Consider the following 20,290-nt stretch of genomic DNA (forward strand, 5'->3'; position numbering starts at 1 on the left):
ACTGTTGTCAGAAACGAGAATTTCTCGAACAAACACAGCGAGCATGTTGGGAATCAGTGAAATCAATACTTTTGCAGAAGGTGGTTTGATTCGGTTCTATGACTCTACGTGGGTGGAAATTTTACACACTAGAACAGTCATAACAGTAAATTTAATTGGACATGAAAGTTGTAAGTCCTTTTTAGAGCATCATGTATGCTCTCTGTAGGTATTACGACGTGCAAATTGAAATACATTCTTGAAAATACTCTGACTTCATACTTTATTTGCTGCATCTCTCTAACGTTGATAGATAATTGGATAAAGAATAGTTCGGCTTTCAGATGGGGCAAAGCTACAAGATACGGAATTGAAGTCTTTCAGATAAGTAGGGAACAATACATAGAAAAATTTAGAGAGGTTTGTGCAGGCTTAACTGACTTGGGAAAAAGCCTTTGATAGACTTCAGTGGACCAAACGCTTAGATGTCCTGAATAATGTTGGAACTAACTGGAAAGAAAGGAGACTGAAGAGCAATTTACAAAGGGGATTGGAAATTCCCGTTACAAATTTTTAGGACTTGTAGAGGGAGTGAGTGCATAATATTTTGAATACAAATCCACGTCCAGAAATGTAGCGTTTCCATTCTACGACTGCTTCATTTCAGATGTGGGTAAAGAGAAAAGTGTCAGGGCTGCTTGTCCTGGTATGCAATAGGGAAGACAGGATGAAGTGTACTGCGTCAGACGGTCACCTAATGGCACTTAATGTCTGACTTGCTGCGTTATTCCTGTAGAGGAAGATTTGCTGGCACGAGTTCTGGCCGCTACACTAGAAACTTAAAAGAGACACCAGATGGGATAGAGAGTGTGTAAAACAACAAAATTCGTAGGTACATGTCTGTAACAACGCTGGTGGTCGCTACGTCGAGCATCTGATGTAATCCATCAGTAGTGTCTTGTACGTACAGTATGCTGATTTTTTTGTTTTTTTTTTTTTTTTGTTTTGCTTTTTTGTTTTTGTTTTGGAATAATGTAAACACGTAATGTTTAAGTGCTAACACAATAAAATTTGCTTAAATGATAAATGTATGTTGCGTTCCGTTTCCTTTCGAATTGTTATCTAATAACTGTACTGCGTCATGCCTAATTCAGTTCCTGAAGTAGAAATGAGTTAAACATCTGAACTGAAACTGTCATAGAACGGAAAAGGTAAGTTTCTGGACATTGGCTCTTATTCAAAATAATTTGTACACAGTCCTCTCTACTGGTCGCAGAAGTTTGTAATAGGAATTTCCGAGTACCCTGTATATAATGTAAAGAGTAAAAGTAAGAATATGACATGAGATGACAGAAAGAATTGAAACTGGTAGAGATGTTTGACAAGATTGTTGTATTTTCCCTACTCTGTTTAATATCTATTTAGATGATATTAGAAATCTGCTTCCAATGAAAGAGTGATGTAACAATACGAATAGTTTAATAAAATGTATAAAATTTGCTGATGACATGATACTTTTAAATTAAGATAAGACAATTAACAATATATTATAGGAAATGAACACCAGCTGTGAGGAAAACAGAATGAAGATACAGTTGAAGAAGACTAATACAATGGTTTTTGCAAGGTAATAAGTGAATATAGAAATTAAACTTTATAGCAAGTTATTGGAACAAATCGTAGTTTCAAGGACGCAAAATAACCAGTAACATGAAAAATAATCAAGGAGAAAAAACAACAAGAATGGATCCTGCAAAAATAAGTGTGGTCCGTTATATAAACAATTAAGGAAAAGGTTACTGAAGTGTTCTGTGTGGAATGTTGTCCAGTGTGGTGCCCAAAAATGGACACGCACCGAGAATGTGAATTTGAAGAGATGCGGGAGATATGACATAGGCAGGTAGTAGAAGTAACGAACCTATGTCACTCAAGTTGAATGTAGAAACACAAGCACTGGAAACAATTAAGTTGAAGAATATTAGCTAGGGCGCTACATGAGATGAGACTGCGCTATAGATGATGCATTAGAAGTAATGGTGGCTGGTAAGAAGAGAAGACTAAGAAAAAGAAACCAGTCAATTCATTGCCTCAAGATAAATGCATCTTATGCAGGCACGAAAACAATGGCGGAAAACCAGAAGGTCTGAAGAATGCTAAGCATGCAGTGATACACGTACCTAGTGTGCACGTCATCGTCATTGTTAGTTTTATTATTGCCTGTTGGCTGTTTTTTTCCTTATTTACACCGTTTAGGATCGATACACCACTTAAGGCAATCTATTGTTGCAATGCATGTACATCACAGCTATGTAGGTATAAATGTTCTAAGTTTCATAACAAAAGCAACAAAAATTATTCTTCAAGCTTTGGCCACATTAACTCTAGCTATGACCAGTCATTTCCCCCACTTTTGGCCATTGTATATTATAATACAACTAGGACTTTCAGTAACTATAGAGTCGATTTTGCTACAAACTAATTTGCTCTATATACAAGCACGTAAAATAACAAACATGCATAAAGTATATAAAACTTACAGCAACTGACTGGAACAGAGACACAATTCACAAATAGTATTGTAATAGTTGACCTAGAAACAATCTATGATTAATGCTCCTTTAGGAGCCAGATAACAGAGGTTTTATCAACAATGAAAACTCTGTAGGGTCATTAAACATATTCTTATCATTCAGAGTTTAGATACTTCCTGGGACCAATATCTTATTTTTCTCCCTTGTAATAGAAACTCTAGCCCGATTAACATTCAGCATCTTTTGTGACAGATCTTAATAAAGCCTTGATGCAATTTTTTTCTAGATTAGCTGTTTGCAATGCAGCCTTAGAATAAACGAATCTGCCTTTTCAATAAATTTTTGCAAAGATTCATAGAGATTTCCCTTAGTAAATGGGAACAATCCAGAACCAAGTCCATCATTTTTTTCTCCTAAGACAGAATGTGGGCCACAGTGCCCAGTAGATTTTTGTGGAGATAGACTAGAAATTTTATTTCTTAGTGTTGTTGGAGCATTGTACAACGTGCTTGCAGTAGCAACCTTCACACTCTCAACAAAGGCCTCCCATTCTCTGATTGACTCAAAAACCTTGAGCTGTGTTATATTTTCATAATTCGTATTCCGTATTTTACTATGTAACAAGGAGAAATAATTTAATATGAGATACTCAGGCAAGACTATTACTTATATCTATCTTGATATAAAAACAGTTGAACTATTTTAAACAAAATACTTAAATAAAACTGGCCTTATTAAATTGCAGGACAGATCAGTATTATAGATGTTTTGTATAAATTTTTAAAACTGACCAGAACTTGACGCATATATGTCTCAACTTACGACTTCAAGTGGAGCAATAACTGGAAACGAGGACTAAATATGGATCTATTAATGGCCATAGAATTTTACTGATATGTTTTTGGGTTGCACCATATTCAACAGATAAGACATGAAACTATAATACTGAACCTTATCTCACAACAGATTAAGTTTCTTTTGATGTTTTATTTAAATGAGTAGAATATCAAAAACAGATTTCTGTTGCTTAAAAAACTTCTACTAAACTCAATTTCTTCAGTACAGATAATTCCACAAAATGATGTCTGCTAACAAGAATAAACAAAGAAATGCTTCTATATCTTATTGAATAGCACATTTCATGTTGACTACAATAAGTTATTGTAAGATTTGGCGGTATTCAAAAGAAGCTTAACAATTCACTAATTACATCAAAGTCGAATGGATTTCTTTTATCTCCGCCAGTAATCACAAAACTTTTGGTTCTTAGACAACCGGTATCGGTAAGCAATAAGCATCTTCATATGTGCAGCAAAATATGGGAAATGAAATACAACTGTTGGACAGGTTACGTCTTAGAACAACGAACTATGCCATAACGAAAAACTATTACTTTCATGGATGTAAAAAAATGTGCTTAAATATGACGCGGCATACCTGTTTTATAACATGTCCTAATATAACAAAGCCATAGCGTGATCACCACAAAATAGACACAAAATAAGCTTAGCACGTCGCACATATTTAAAATATGGTGTAAACTAGGCCACAGTCCTGGCAGAGTCTTAATGTCTCTATTGCTACTGTCCGTAACATACGTTTGTGCTGTGAGCTCGTTAGATATCGCTACTGTAAGTCTACACATATTCGTCAATTATAAAATTGTACAGTATGCAAAAAATGAAGAGTGCTATAGGTAAAGTCTATATCGAGCTTACCAAATATATATGTTATTGCAATGATAAAGTGTAGTAATTAAAAACACGAATAAAGTTAAATTTAAAATTGATAAACGGTTAAGCAATAATATATGATTCTGAGATGTTCTTGTGGAAATTTTAGATAAAAGTAATAATATACACAAGAACAAGCTTGTGGAGCTAATAAAATAACACAAAGCCGATAAAATAACTAGCGAAAAGGATGAAAACTAAAGCCTAAATCATGTAACCAGCGACATCTCTTGTCGTAGCCGGCAGAATGCAGCATAGGCGGAAAATCGGAGGAACTTGACCACCAGAGGGCCTCACACAGCGTTGCAAGAAAAATATAATAAAATATTATAACAAACAATTACTAAGATTATCTTGTAAATGAAATGTATTACGTAAACAGAGAAGGGAGAATCGAACGCGAGAGTAAACCGAAAAATGTAAGAAAATGGGGCAAAAATGTGATGCAGTCTATACTACGTAACGATAGGGCGAGATATACATACGAGATTGTTGTGTGTCCATCCTTCTGATTGCAGGTTTATGGGACTTCGGTCTTTCACCTATGTAATAAAATGAAACACCTGCAGCCATCATTTCGATGTTATTTATTATAAAGCAGCCAGTTTCAGTCACTGAATACACCATCTTCAGGCATTAAGTGACGCTGAGGGGATGAACTCCAGTCCGTCTACGCGATCCGATCAATGGCTAACGACTATGAACTGGCTTCCGTAGACTGTAACAGCGATGCTGTCTCAGCAGTCATCAGCTACCTAGTACTGTACTTCATTCCACACGTTTATCTGCAGATCTGAAGATGGTCATTGCTGGGCGAAACAGGTAGCCTAAGAACGAAACGTTTCGTGATCATTGGCGGAAATAGAATAAATTCATTCTCCACGCCCTGCATCAATGTTTTAGTCTGCAAGCATGTCTCAACTTGCGTTCTATCGAAGTGGTTGGAAAAGGTGTAGTGGCTAAAACTGCAGAACTGACCCTATTGAAATTTTAGGTGCTTGTATTATCACTATGGGATTTACCAGAGGAAAAGGCCGTCGACATCTTCATGATAGGCTCTCAGTCAGAAAATGGGATGCGATTGTGTTTCCACACATTTTCCGCACAGGCAATAAATCGATGCAACTCTAGTAACCTGCAGATGCGTAGGGAAGACGCACGGCGCGCTGACACGATAACAGTCACCTGCACCGGACAACACTCCTGATGACGACGAACGATACGACGTGCGAAACGCCGCCACCGGTTGGTCGGTGCTCGCTCGCGCGGTGGCGGTGCTGCGCGCGCCAGGCCGAACAAAATCGAAAGCAAAAACAAAAAACCAGGGCCTAACGCGGCAAAACGAGGCCGGCGAGCGCCGAAGCCCGCGACGCGCGGCCCGAAAACCGCGGCGGGCCCGCCGCTACGCCGCTCGCCCGTCCCAGCCCGACATATCCATATATTGAATGATCCTGGTGTATTGTGCCAGGGATTGCCAATGGTTGCTAACTAATCTGGCGGGCCCATTCTATCAATCAGAGGCGCAGAGGCGCGCGAGCTCGTTACACCTAATTGATGGCTGGCATGTGCCTTTGTTAATTGCTTCCGGGATTAGCACATCCTCGTATATATCGCGCAACTAAACCCATCATCATGCGTACGTGAGGGCGGCGGGCAGGGATCGGCGAGCCACTGGCTTGGCGCGGATAGAGGCGGCGCCACAGCCACCGCCGTTTGACATCCTTTTTATTTCGTACGCCGTCGCTGCTGCCCCCGCCCCCGCCGCCCGCCGCCCGCTCCCGCCCCCGCGGCGCGCAAACACTGACAAGCGACGCCGCGAACGCGGACGCGGCCGTGTGTGAGCGGACCGGCGAGTTCATCCGAAATGTGACTTATTGGGATGCGCGCCGATCACCCAGCTTACCCGGCGTGCTACAATATGGGCCGCAATATATTTTAACCTGAACCGCTGGCCGTCCTCCTATCCACTCCCCCCCTCTCTTACCGATGTAATGTAATAACGACGGGACTGCACTGCTCCAGCGGCTTGCTGCACGCGGCCAGTTACCACCGCAGAGGGTAATTTTCTCCAATTTCATCATTTACGTTTTACGGCAATATCAGCAGCATCGGCCCTTTCTACCACACCGCCTATCCCCTCCCCCCATCCCCGTGTCCTCTATTCCGAGCTCATTTCTACCACCCCCTCTTCCACCTCCTCGCGGGAGCTGACGATTACATTTTAATCGGATGTTAATGAGGCCACGCCCGCAGAACAACGATGCGATGTGTTACGCTGCAGTCCCTGCGGGAAATGAGGTGCTCATTTTAATAAACTATTGAGTATCTAACTCCCCCCCAACAAACTTCCAGCCCCGTCCGTTCTGCACATGTATCAAAATAACATTGAAGTTTTTGTTTCAATAAACATGACGTTATCGTTAAGCTTCAGGCAACATCGCTTCCACATAAACAGGAAGGCCCTAACCTTTACAGCCACAGTTATACAGTGGATAGGGAATGCTAAACTATGTAATATGAGTGAAACACACTGTCAAACTAAAAAAGGCGCACCACGAAGGAATTATCCAAAAGTAGTAAATGTGACGTACAGCCGGCCGGGATGGCCGAGCGGTTCTAGGAGCAACAGTCTGGAACCGCTCGACCGCTACGGTCGCAGGTTGGAATCCTGCCTCGGGCATGGGTGTGTGTGATGTACTTAGGTTAGTTAGGTTTAAGTAGTTCTAAGTTCTAAGGGCCTGATGACCTCAGAAGTTAAGTCCCATAGTGCTCAGAGCCATTTGAACCATTTTGTGACGTACAGGTGCAGACAAACAAACGATTACAGTTTTAGCAAAATTGAATGATTTATTCAAGAAAAAGGCCTTCTCGAATTGAGCAAGTCAGTATCGCATTGGTCCACCTGTGGCCCTTACGCAAGCTGTTATTCGGCTTGGCATTCATTGACAGAGTTGTTAGATGTCCTTCTTGGGAATATCCTGTCAGCTTCTGTCCAAGTGGTGCATTACATCGTCAAAATCCCTAGATGGTGGGTGAGTCCTGCCCATAACGCCCCATACGCCCTCAGTTGGGGAGAGAGCATATGGACTATCAGACCAATTGTGTGATTGGATTGAAGAGTTCCTACATAACAGAACGCAGCATGTCATTCTCAATGGAGAGAAGTCTTCCGAAGTAATAGTGATTTCAGGTGTGCCCCAGGGGAGTGTCGTAGGACCGTTGATATTCACAATATACATAAATGACCTTGTGGATGACATCGGAAGTTCGCTGAGGCTTTTTGCGGAAGATACTGTGGTATATTGAGAGGTTGTAACAATGGAAAATTGTACTGAAATGCAGGAGGATCTGCAGCGAATTGACGCATGGTGCAGGGAATGGCAATTGAATCTCAATGTAGACAAGTGTAATGTGCTGCGAATACATAGAAAGAAGGATCCCTTATCATTTAGCTACAATATAGCAGGTCAGCAACTGGAAGCAGTTAATTCCATAAATTACCTGGGAGTAGGCATTAGGAGTGATTTAAAATGGAATGATCATATAAAGTTGATCGTCGGTAAAGCAGATGCCAGACTGAGATTCATTGGAAGAATCCTAAGGAAATGCAATCCGAAAACAAAGGAAGTAGGTTACAATACGCTTGTTCGCCCACTTCTTGAATACTGCTCATCAGTGTGGGATCCGTACCAGATAGGGTTGATAGAAGAGATAGAGAAGATCCAACGGAGAGCAGCGCGCTTCGTTACAGGATCATTTAGTAATCGCTAAAACGTTACGGAGATGATAGATAAACTCCAGTGGAAGACTCTGCAGGAGAGACGCTCAGTAGCGCGGCACGGGATTTTGTTCAAGTTTCGAGAACATACCTTCAACGAGGAGTCAAGCAGTATATTTCGAGCTCCTACGTGTATCTCGCGAAAAGACCATGAGGATAAAATTAGAGAGATTAGAGCCCACACAGAGGCATACCGACAATCCTTCTTTCCACGAACAACACGAGACTGGAGTAGGAGAACCGATAGAGGTACTCAAGGTACCCTCCGCCACACACCGTCAGGTGGCTTGCGGAGTATGGATGTAGATGTAGATGTAGAGACAGGACGGCCCTGTTGGCCGAGATAAGGTTTGGCAAGCACGAAGACAAGCCGTAGAAACTCTCACCGTGTTTGGGCGGGCCATAATCTTGCTGAAACGTGAGGCCAAGATGGCTTTGCATTAAGCGTAACAAAACGAGTCTTCGAATATCGTTGACGTACCACTGTGATGTAAGGGTGCCACGGATGAAACGAAAGCGATCACTCCGGGTTGTCGGGCCTTATGGAAGGTAGCAGTCATGTATACCACCCCTATCTGGGCATCTCCAGACACGTTTTTGCTGGTCATCGGACCTCAGTTCGTAGCGGGACTCTTGACTGAAGACAATTCAACTCCGGTGAATGAGATTCCAGGCTGTACCACTATGGGCAGACCCTCCAACCAGCTCGGAAAGTTGATGATTTAACGCGCCAGTTGGACAAGATTTGGCACCATATCCCTCAGGAGGTCACCCAACAGCTCTGTCACTCAATGTCAAGCCGAGTAACTGTTTGCATACGGGCCAGTGGTGGACCAACGCATTACTGACTTGCTCAATTCGTAAAGGCCTCTCTTGAATAAATCATCCAATTTTTCTGCAACTGTAATCGTTTGTTTGCCTTTCCATGTAATCAAATGTGTTGGAAATATTATGGGACTTAACTGTTAAGGTCATCAGTTCCTAAGCCTACACACTACTTAACCTCAATTATCCTAAGGAAAAACACACACACCCATGCCCGAGTGAGGACTCGAACCTCCGCCGGGACCAGCCGCACAGTCCATGACTTCAGCGCCTTATTTCCATGTACATCACGTCTGCCGATTTCCCTCCCATTTTGTGTGTTCCACTGTATTTAGGTTTTGAAAATTTAATTATTACAGCCTCGAACTGCTGATAAAATTGTTTAACAACCAGTTTCAGTCGACAGACCATCATCAGGTTCCCTCATACCACACTGAAATAACAGTCTGCCTTCGTAGCTGAGTGGTCAACACTGGTGCCATCTGGAGGACGCGGGTTCGATCCACAGTACTGCCAAGCATCTTTCCCTGGTGGGAGTACCAGTATAGGGTGCACTCACACTCAAACCCCTAGATATCACATCGTCACCAAATGGTGTATATCGACAGCGTATCAATCAAAACTGCAACACAGTTTGTGCTATGTGCCGTCGGAAACGTGCGTAAACGGTAAATACGACCAACAGCTGACCTACGGTGCACGGAGAAAGCAAAACTGATAGTGTCTGTCGTGTAGAGCACCCGTAAAGAAGGCGGAAGAACGTCAGTTTCGTACCAAGGGTCTCGGTGAACCGTGGATTTACTTTCAAAATCTTTTCTTAAAGAATTTACTTTATTTACTAGCGATTCATCAAGACCATTAACACATTTAATCACACTAGGTGAGCGTGGAAGTAGTTGCCAGGGAGTAACTGATGAAAATGAAATTATCTTTAACAAATGGGAATTTTATTCATAAAAGCCTTTTCAAAAACAGATTTAAAATTTATAAGCAGAAAAGCACCCTCGAAATATCAAGTTAGAATTTTATTCACAGGCAGAAAGAACAATATTGACAGTATGAGCCTTCGGGCTGAGAAGCTTGCCGCTCACTTTCAACACGACCATAGTCACGTAAAACCCATGAAATTCAGACTTACATAAAATGTACAACATGCTCTACATTACACATATACCGCCTCGCAAGACGATAGGCAAGATGAAAAAAAAAATTCAGGAATTCGGAATTTACACCTTAATTCTATAAATTCGTTAACACCGAATCCGACAAACATGACAGAGGCAGCTATTAACGTACGGCATACCGACAGACAGACAGACAGACAGACACTAACTGCCTAACAAGTGCGGACGAAAGACAGGTGAGCAAGCTGGGGACGAGAGAGGAAACATGCCCTCAGGGTACCCGACGTCCCTGCCCTGGGAAGAGACCGACCTACCGATCAATCCAACCGCCAATGACCATTGCCTGAACAAACTCGAGCAGACTGGCGGCCTAACACGTTCTGGCACTCCGGACGACAACAGATACTGACTGCCCCCCACTGACCCGCTGACCAACTCACCGACTCGCCGGGACTGACAGACTGCCCGCAGACTCACTCCAACTGACCGACTCACTGACCAACTGCCGAGCTCATAGCGCCCCTTAAATGCACGTGAACAGGCAACTTTTCCCCTTTCCCACCAGAGGGAGACACCAAAGCTGCGATTGCCACAGCGGCGCCACCGCCATAAACGGAGGGCGACTGCTTTACGCGCTGCGGCGCGCTCTTCAAAACAGCAAATTTTACCACGGCTCATTCGGATTTGTGCTCTGGTCACGCCAGTTTTTGTACTACAGTACATGTGACACTGGTATATGGGACATGTTCTTGACATGTAGAACTGTTCGGAGTTTACAGCGATGGTCTATTGGCAGTCAACTGCCGCTTCGTTTATTTGAAAGTAGCAACATTTGTAGCTTACAGAATACACATAAACAATCGAAGCGGAAGAATAAAGAATCAATTGCTTCACGCATGGGGAAGCAATAATAGTAAGGATGACAATAATAATAATAAGAAGAAGAAGAAGAAGAAGAAAAGTATTACTATTAATACTTGCAAACGTGTGATCCAACTGTTACTTTATTCTTCTGTTCCAATTTTTTATGTCCAGTCTGTGAAACTACAAATGCAATCTATAGGTTTGGAGATTTCAAATAAACGAAGCGAATGTGGATTTTCAATGGAGCATCATTCTACCAAGCAAAGATAATAATGTAATTGCCCGTTGTGGAACCAGTAGGTGTTTTTAAAGTAAACAGTTGCTGTGGTGACTGAGGAAGCTTACTACAGTGTCAATGCCTTCAGGTGTAAACCTAGGGACCGATGACCTCATAAGTTTTGTCCCATAGGAACTTACGACCACTCAGGATAAGCAGACGGAAGCGCCCTCGTTCCCAGATGCGGTAATACAGTGATAGACTAGTATATGCTGCGAACAATCGTTTCACATGTCAAGAACATGTTCCACGTAACAGTTTCACATGTACTACAGTACAAAAACTAGCAGGACCAGTCCTCGGACTTGGGATCCTTGGTACGACAGACCAGCGCTCTACCGACTTCCCGACGGGACGTCTGCGCGATACACGCTCACAGTTATTCTTTCCCTGTTGCCGTAGGTCGGGTCTTACTCGTTACATATCGTTTACGCACGTTCTTCTGGACGACAGCACACAGTACAAACAACAGTACATGGGAGTTTTGTTTGATATTCTGTCGACTAGTAGAGGTTTAGGTGTCAGCAACGTGACGTCATTTTAGGAGCTACTCGACGGTTACACGGTCCGGAAGGTCTCCAAAACCGGCCGGGAGAGCGGTGTGCTGATCACATTCCCCTTCATATCGCATCCGCGCCCTGCAACGAACTTGTGACGTCACACTAGTCGGCTTGTCCGCCACACATCGTGAAAGATCGGCTCCGTGCAGGGCCCACGGGAAATCAACATTTAATTGAAAATGCGCCCAATGAATGTCTTACCTTTGTCGTGTGCTATCGAGGACTTCCAAGCATTCAAACAAGCAGTCAAGAATTACTAAATTCGTCTGAAATAGTTACTCGCTCCCCGCCAGAGAGGGCTACTGTCACTCGTAAGACCTGTAGTGTCACGTTGTGTGACGTAGGCGCCATGGCTTTTCTCGTGGACCTCGACTGCATCCGGATGACACCGCACACCGGAGGTTGACACGGAGGCCAGGACAAGGAGTTCGTTAGATACTGTAAAAATACGCAAGTAACATTACAAGATTAAACAGTTACAAATCTGATAACTGATATAAATGTTAACGGCAGCACACACGCAATAAAATATCTCGTACTCACATCGAAAGCATTTACAGCACTATATTAGAGGCAAATAAAACCACTGACGTAAGAAAATCGTAAGACATTTCCAGGGGCAGATGTGGACTCTGACCACAATCTATTGGTTATGAACTGTAGATTAAAACTGAAGAAACTGCAAAAAGGTGGGAATTTAAGGAGATGGGACCTGGATAAACTGACTAAACCAGAGGTTGTACAGAGCTTCAGGGAGAGCATAAGGGAACAATTGACAGGAATGGGGGAAAAAATACAGTAGAAGAAGAATGGGTAGCTCTCGGGGATGAAGTAGTGAAGGCAGCAGAGGATCAAGTAGGTAAAAAGACTAGGGCTAGTAGAAATCCCTGGGTAACAGAAGAAATATTGAATTTAATTGATGACAGGATAAAATATAAAAATGCAGTAAATGAAGCAGGCAAAAAGGAATACAAACGTCTCAAAAATGAGATCGACAGGAAGTGCAAAATGGCTAAGCAGGGATGGCTAGAGGACAAATGTAAGGATGTAGAGGCTTATCTCACTAGGGGTAAGATAGATACTGCCTACAGGAAAATTAAAGAGACCTTTGGAGAAAAGAGAACCACTTTTATGAACATCAAGAGCTCAGATGGAAACCCAATTCTAAGCAAAGAAGGGAAAGCAGAAAGGTGGAAGGAGTGTATAGAGGGTCTATACAAGGGCGATGTACTTGAGGATAATATTATGGAAATGGAAGAGGATGTAGATGAAGATGAAATGCGAGATACGATACTGCGTGAAGAGTTTGACAGAGCACTGAAACACCTGAGTCGAAACAAGGCCCCGGGAGTATACAACAGTCCATTACAACTACCGACGGCCATGGGAGAGCCAGTCCTGACAAAACTCTACCATGTGGTGAGCAAGATGTATGAGACAGGCGAAATATTCTCAGACTTCAAGATGAATATAATAATTCCAATCCCAAAGGAAGCAGGTGTTGACAGATGTGAAAATTACCGAACTATCAGTTTAATAAATCACAGCTGCAAAATACTAACACGAATTCTTTACAGACGACTGGAAAAACTGGTAGAAGCCGACATCGGGGAAGTTCAGTTTGGATTCCGTAGAAATGTTGGAACAGGCGAGGCAATACTGATCTTACCACTTATCTTAGAAAATTGATTAAGGAAAGGCGAACCTACGTTTCTAGCATTTGTAGACATAGAGAAAGCTTTTGACAATGTCGACTGGAATATTCTCTTTCAAATTCTAAAGGTGGCAGGGATAAAATACAGGGAGCGAAAGGCTATTTACAATTTTTACAGAAACCAAATGGCAGTTATACGAGTCGAAGGGCATGAAAGGGAAGCAGTGGTTGGGAAGGGAGTGAGACATGGTTTTAGCCTCTCCCCGATGTTATTCGATCTGTATATTGAGCAAGCAGTAAAGGAAACAAAACAAAAGTTCGGAGTAGGTATTAAAATCCATGGAGAAGAAATAAAAACTTTGTGGTTCACCGATGACATTGTAATTCTGTCAGAGACAGCAAAGGACTTGGAAGAGCAGTTGAACGGAATGGACAGTGTCTTGAAAGGAGGATATAACATGAACGTCAACAAAGCAAAACGATGATAATGGAATGTAGTCGAATTAAGTCGGGTGACGCTGAGGGAATTAGATTAGGAAATGAGACACTTAAAGTAGTAAAGGAGTTTTTCTATTTGGGGAGCAAAATAACTGATGATGGTCGAAGTAGAGAAGATAGAAAATGTAGACTGGCAATGGCAAGGAAAGCGTTTCTGAAGAAGAGAAATTTGTTAACATCGAGTATAGATTTAAGTGTCAGGAAGTCGTTTCTGAATGTATTTGTATGGAGTGTAGCCATCTATGGAAGTGAAACATGGACGATAAATAGTTTGGACAAGAAAAGAATAGAAGCTTTCGAAATGTGGTGCTACATAAGAATGCTGAAGATTAGATGGGTAGATCACATAACTAATGATGAAGTATTGAATAGAATTGGGGAGAAGAGGAGTTTGTGGCACAACTTGACAAAAGGAAGGGACCGGTTAGTAGGACATGTACTGAGGCATCAAGGAATCACAAATTTAGCATTTGAGGGCAACGTGGAGGGTAAAAATCGTAGAGGGAGACCAAGAGATGAATACACTAAGCAGATTCAGAAGGATGTAGGTTGCAGTAAGTACTGGGAGATGAAGAAGCTTGACAGGTTAGGGTAGCATGGAGAGCTGCATCAAACCAGTCTCAAGACTGAAGACCACAACAACAAGGTAACAAAAACATGATTGACGTCAGATAATACAAACATGAATTTTTCACTGATGATAAAAGTATGACACGCATACTAATGTAAAAAATTACGAACGAATCATATAATCAACACATCAATGCTTCGTGTTCATACATCGTTTTATACACTGAAGCGCCAAAGAAAGTGGTAAAGGCATGTATTCAAATACAGAGATATGTAAAAAGGCAGAATACGGCGCTGCTGTCGGCAACGCCCATATAAGACGCAAATGTCTGGTGCAGTTGTTACATCGGTTACTGCTGCTACAATGGCAGCTTATCAAGATTTGAGTTTGAACGTGGTGTTATAGTCGGCGCACGAGCGATGAGTCACAGCATCCCAAAGGTAGGGATGAACTGCGGATTTTCCCGTACGACCATTTTACGAGTGTGCCGTGAATATCAGGACTCCTGTAAAATATCAAATCTCCAACATCGGTGCAGTCGGAGAAAGATCCCGCAAGAACGGGACCAACGACGACTGAAGAGAATCGTTCAACCAGGCGGAAGTCAGCCGAAGGCCCACTCGTGTACCCTTGACGACTGCACGACACAAACATTTACGACTTTCCTGTGCCCGTCAACACCTATATTGGATTGTTGATGACTGGAAATATCTTGCCTGGTCGGACGAGTCTCGTTACAATTTATATTGAGCAGGTGGACGTGTACGGGTGTGGAGACAACCTCAGAAATCAATGTACCCTGCTGGGAGAGGCTCCGTGATGGTGTGAGCGTGTGCATTTGGAGTGATATCGGCCCCTGACACGTCTAGATATGTATCTGACAGGTGGCACGTACGTAACCATCCTTTCTGATCACCTGCATCCAATCATGTCCGTAGTGCTTTCCGACCGACCTGGGCAATTACAGCATGAAAATCGACATCCCACACGTCCAGAATTGCTACGGAATTGCTCCGGGAACACTCTTCTGCGTTTAAACACTTCCGCTGGCCACCAAACTCCCCAGACATGCACATTATTGAACATATCTGGGATGCCTTGCTAAGTGCTATTCAAAAGAGATCCCCACCCCTCGTACTCTTACAGATTTATGGGCAGCCTTGCCGGATTCATAGTGTCAATTCCTTCCGGCACTACTTCAGACATTAGTCGAGTCCACGCCACGTCGTGTTGCGGCACTTCTGCGTGATCGCGGGGATCCTACACGATATTAGGCAGGTGTATCAGGTTTTTTGGTTCTTCAGTATATTTAGTACAAATCTTTCAATTACCGTGGATACTATATCTTCGAATTTAAGCCAGATCTGGTTAGTTAGGAAGGAATGGAGACTGTTTCTTAGGATGGCGTCAAGTGAATTTTTATCTGTTTTAGTTTCGGTGGATTTGAATGTTTATGTGTCAAATATGTGACGTCAAGTATGTGAAATCTTCATGGTTGCTAAGCAAAAACCCTAATTATGTTGGTTTTATCAGTACGGATTATTCACACATAATTAATGAAAAAGTTAATACCAAAAGTGGTAATAAATTAAAACGTCATGCTTGATTTTGAAGTTTTATCGCATGAGCAACGAACATTTAGTAAGAGATAAACTGATTTGCTTTCATTATTTTCTGCGGTTATAAGCAGGTTGTTAGAAGCTGCTAGGTCCTGTAATAATCAAACACTGGATTAGTTTAGTATGGGTAATTTGTGCTCCGTTTAAAGTAAAGCCAATTTCTCACGCATTTCAATGTTTATCCCGTCATATCTCATGAACTATATGGTGTATAATGATATAATTTTGCAGGTACGTTCAGTATCGTATATGGATACTGTCTGCAAAACGTGTCGCGAAAAGAGTTCTAGTAAAGAGGTCATAAATTAGAAAATAATTCCTAATGCTGAAATTTTGCAGTATGAACAGTGAAGATGCATATTCGATAAACTTTTCTCCTTTTATTATTTTGTGGAGGAAAGGGGTGTCCTCGAAAAAAAGTTTCGAAAAGGTTTAAAACTATATGTGGAGTTTGTTGAAAGTCGTTTAGTGCTCTCATTCTCAAATATTGTATGAATATGGAGTGGGTAATTTGCAGGCATGGGGTTAGGCTCCCTCAAGAGTTACATACAGTTTCTACCTTAAACACCCGATTTATTGTGTTAAACCTTTACCCTTTGTACCCGTTAATAGGTAGATTGTGATAGCAACATAGAAGCGGTCAATACTTGTATGAAATAATGAAAATCATCTGTTTTTTTCTTCCTCTGGAGCTGTTAAATAGGCAACGTGCAACTGAGACTGGGTGAACGTTTTAGCCGTTACTGATATACATACCTCTGTCGTCCAACAACGATTTCCTCTTCAATTTCTTGTACGATTTCATAGTTCAATGACTTCATGCACCTTATAAAAAGGCCCCTAGGACTGAGATCTGGCGACTGTACTGTTCATGGGTCACGACCGGTATCTTTTTCCCAGGCCCTCACTGACATCAGTATCAAAAATGAGTAGTGCCTCGTCATGTTGACACCAGACCCCTTTCCACGACAAATATTACAGTTTTCCAAAAATTATGGCAGCATATCTCGAATGAACACCATGTGACGTGCGTCATTTAAACAGGCTGTCAGTAGATATGGTCTTTTACTTGCTTTCATACTTCTACAGATCATATGCTGGCAGAGAATTGTTGTTAGTAATCTGAATGACGCTAATTTTCGTCACTTCAGAGACTGCTGCAGTTGAACTCACCATTACGGCTGAAACATCCCTTTTCCATGACCCATACAAATCACACCAGTACCTCGTCTTCTATCTTCCAAACTTCACAGAAGCTCTCCTGCGAACCTTGCAGAACTAGCACTCCTGGAAGAAAGCTGTGAGGAGGATTCGTGAGTCGTGTTTGGATAGGTCAGTCGATAGAGCACTTACCCACGAAAGGCAAAGGTCTCGAGTTCGAGTCTCCACCCAGCACATAGTTTTAATCTGACAGGAAGTTTCGTATCAGTTCACACTCTGTTACAGAGAGAAAATATTTTTCTGAACACAAATTACTATAAGATTGTCACTGTAGTACTTCACTAGATAGTCCATTATTTTCTTGTAAATATGAATTGCAGCTATTAATGAATTTTCTCTTACGCAATCTGACAGCTTCACCTCAATATAGTTTCAATTGTACGTAATGTACTCCAGTTCCTCTGACACTAACACGCGAAGGCTTGTTTACTTTGCTTATTTTCTCTCTATTATTTCGTGTGGTGTTATGTTTTGAGGCAACTATATGCACTCGCCAAGACGACTGTTACCTAGAAAAGGGTGTTCACACTGATCTGCAGTGTCAGTTCGCGAACTTCATGCAAACAATTGTTCAGGTGTCTCGGAATTCTAATTCTGCTATACGTTTATTCAATCGTGAGATTCTTGTTTGTGCCTTGTAAAAAAAGTTGGGCACTATTCAGAAGGTTTCATTTTCAGTATGTCCTCGCAGAACTGAAATTCAGTGGTAAGCCCCAAGTATTGAAACCGCAGTTGAAACGTTTCCTTGTGACATAGTCCAAATCTTCTGTAGACGAATTTCTCGCAGTATTGTGAGAACTTTCCTCTTTTTAGTGGGTTATTTGTTCATATACCTCCTTACTTTTTTCGTGTGGTATTAAATCTTTTATTGTTTTGTTTATAAATTTCCTAATCAGCTTTCTGTAAACTGTGTACTGATTCGTTCCGTGATCAGGCGGCTGTGGCTCACACAGTTTGGCTGATCATTGTACACAAATACATAATGCATAAGAAAAAAGTAGTTTTCAAGTAGAATATTTTAAAACAAATATTCTGTTCATTTGTTCATTAATTCATTGGTTGATATGGAACGAATCAAGGTATAAACTAACATGAGATACGGAAATCATAGAAACTTCATCTGTGTAGTGCTTTAACAGTATATTATCACTACACAGTTTAGTGCTATTCACGCTTACACTGTCTTAACGTAATTGAATGAATTAGTAAGAAATCCCCAACTTTTCTGCACAGCTTCTACATTACCAGTCACAAATTTTTAAAAATGTTGTTATTTTCCGTGTATGTAAGAGAAAATTTGAGTCTGTAAATCTGTATATTCAGATAACCTGTAAAAAGATTGGTTAAAAAGATATGTTTTCAATCTTCTTTTGAATTGGTAGGAATTGCCAATATCTTGCTCTGTATTAGACAGGAGCTTGTTGAATACCTTAGAGTCAGAGTACATACCTCCATTTTGAACCCTGGATAAGGACATAAGCTATACATAAAAATTATTTATGTTTTCTGTTTTGTGACTGTGTACGTCACTGTTCAATTAAGCTGTTTTACATTATCAGCAACAAAACCTTTAAGGAGTAGTGAATGTAAGAACTCCAAAACCCTTAAAAAGGCTTTCTACTTCACACAGTGTTTTTAAGCTTGCTTCTGCTGCACAAAAAATTTGTTTACTGAAGATGCGCTGCCTCAAAAGATAATTTCATAAGACAATAGGAAGTTCTTCCATGTCAACACTACCGAATATGATAGAGTACAGCAAGCTGAACTGAGCTTCTTGTTTATATTATTTACATGGTGACTCCGTTTTAACTAGTTACCTTGCTGGAACCCCAAGGAATGTTACACACTATGCATCATTCGACGTATGACCATGAATGTCTACTTCTGATGCTAAAAGTGGTCTGAAATTCCATAATACAAGTCTCTGTTAGATCAATAGTTAAACTGTTAGCTGTGAACTACTTATGAGGCTGTGCATCTACCACTTAAGATGTGCCTGCTAGGGTTGAGTTTGGACCCTTGATTGGTATGCTTGTATCGTTGTCAAACGTCAAAGTTTTTGGACTGACCTATGAATTTATTTGATAGAAAAAAGAGTGGTGCCAGTACTGATTCCTGTGGCACTCCATGTGTTATGTTCCCCTATTTTGAGGTTATTTCCAAGTCAGAGATTCAGGTTGTTGATGAGACCACCCGATTTCTTTTACTGAGGTACGATTACGTGAACACAAGGTGGATGCCATTTATGTCATGACACTTTAGTTTTCTAAGTACAGTTTTGTGATCCACACAATCAAAGGTTAAGGACACATCGTAAAACACAGGATAAGTTTACTTATTTACCTCTGTTAGCACTTCGTTTGTAAGGATTTGTATTACTTTCAGCATGGAGAATCATTTACGAAAGCCAAACTGGTGGGCAGCTGACATGTCATACTCAGTTAAATGAGTCGATATTCTATTATAGGCCACTTTCACAATTACTTTTGATTAACTGGAAGGAGCAATGTAAGTCTGTAATTGGAGGTGGTTTGCTTTTCTCCTGTTTTGTAGATTGGTTTTACTACATCGTGTTTTAGACTGTCAGGAAATTTTCCCAAGTCATTGATTCGATGAAAAGATAGCTAAGACTAATCCTATCAAGCCAGCTCAGGATTTTAATACTCTGTTATAAACATCATCATAGCCAGCAGAATTACTACTTTTAATGGCCCAATGAATTCTGTAATCTGGTTAGGAACAGTATTTTTCTTGAATTTTCTCATTTTGAGAGTACTGAAGGGTGATCTGTTTTAATTGTTAAAAACCACTGAACATCGAACATCGCGTAAAATATTTCTGTATTTAAGACAACCAGTTTCAATAGACTTTCCTGTCATCTTCAGATCTTAAAATATTTTTGTTGTAAAACATTTTCATTTCATGCTGAACCTCATGCACAAGATGTCAAGTAGATAAAAATCAGTACATTAACCATAACAAACTTTTTATAATGTGCTGATTTTTATCCATTTGACATCTTTTGCGTGAGGTTCGGGGTAAAATGAACATATTTT

Source organism: Schistocerca piceifrons, chromosome 1 (genome assembly GCF_021461385.2).
Source record: "Schistocerca piceifrons isolate TAMUIC-IGC-003096 chromosome 1, iqSchPice1.1, whole genome shotgun sequence".
NCBI lineage: Eukaryota > Metazoa > Arthropoda > Insecta > Orthoptera > Acrididae > Schistocerca > Schistocerca piceifrons.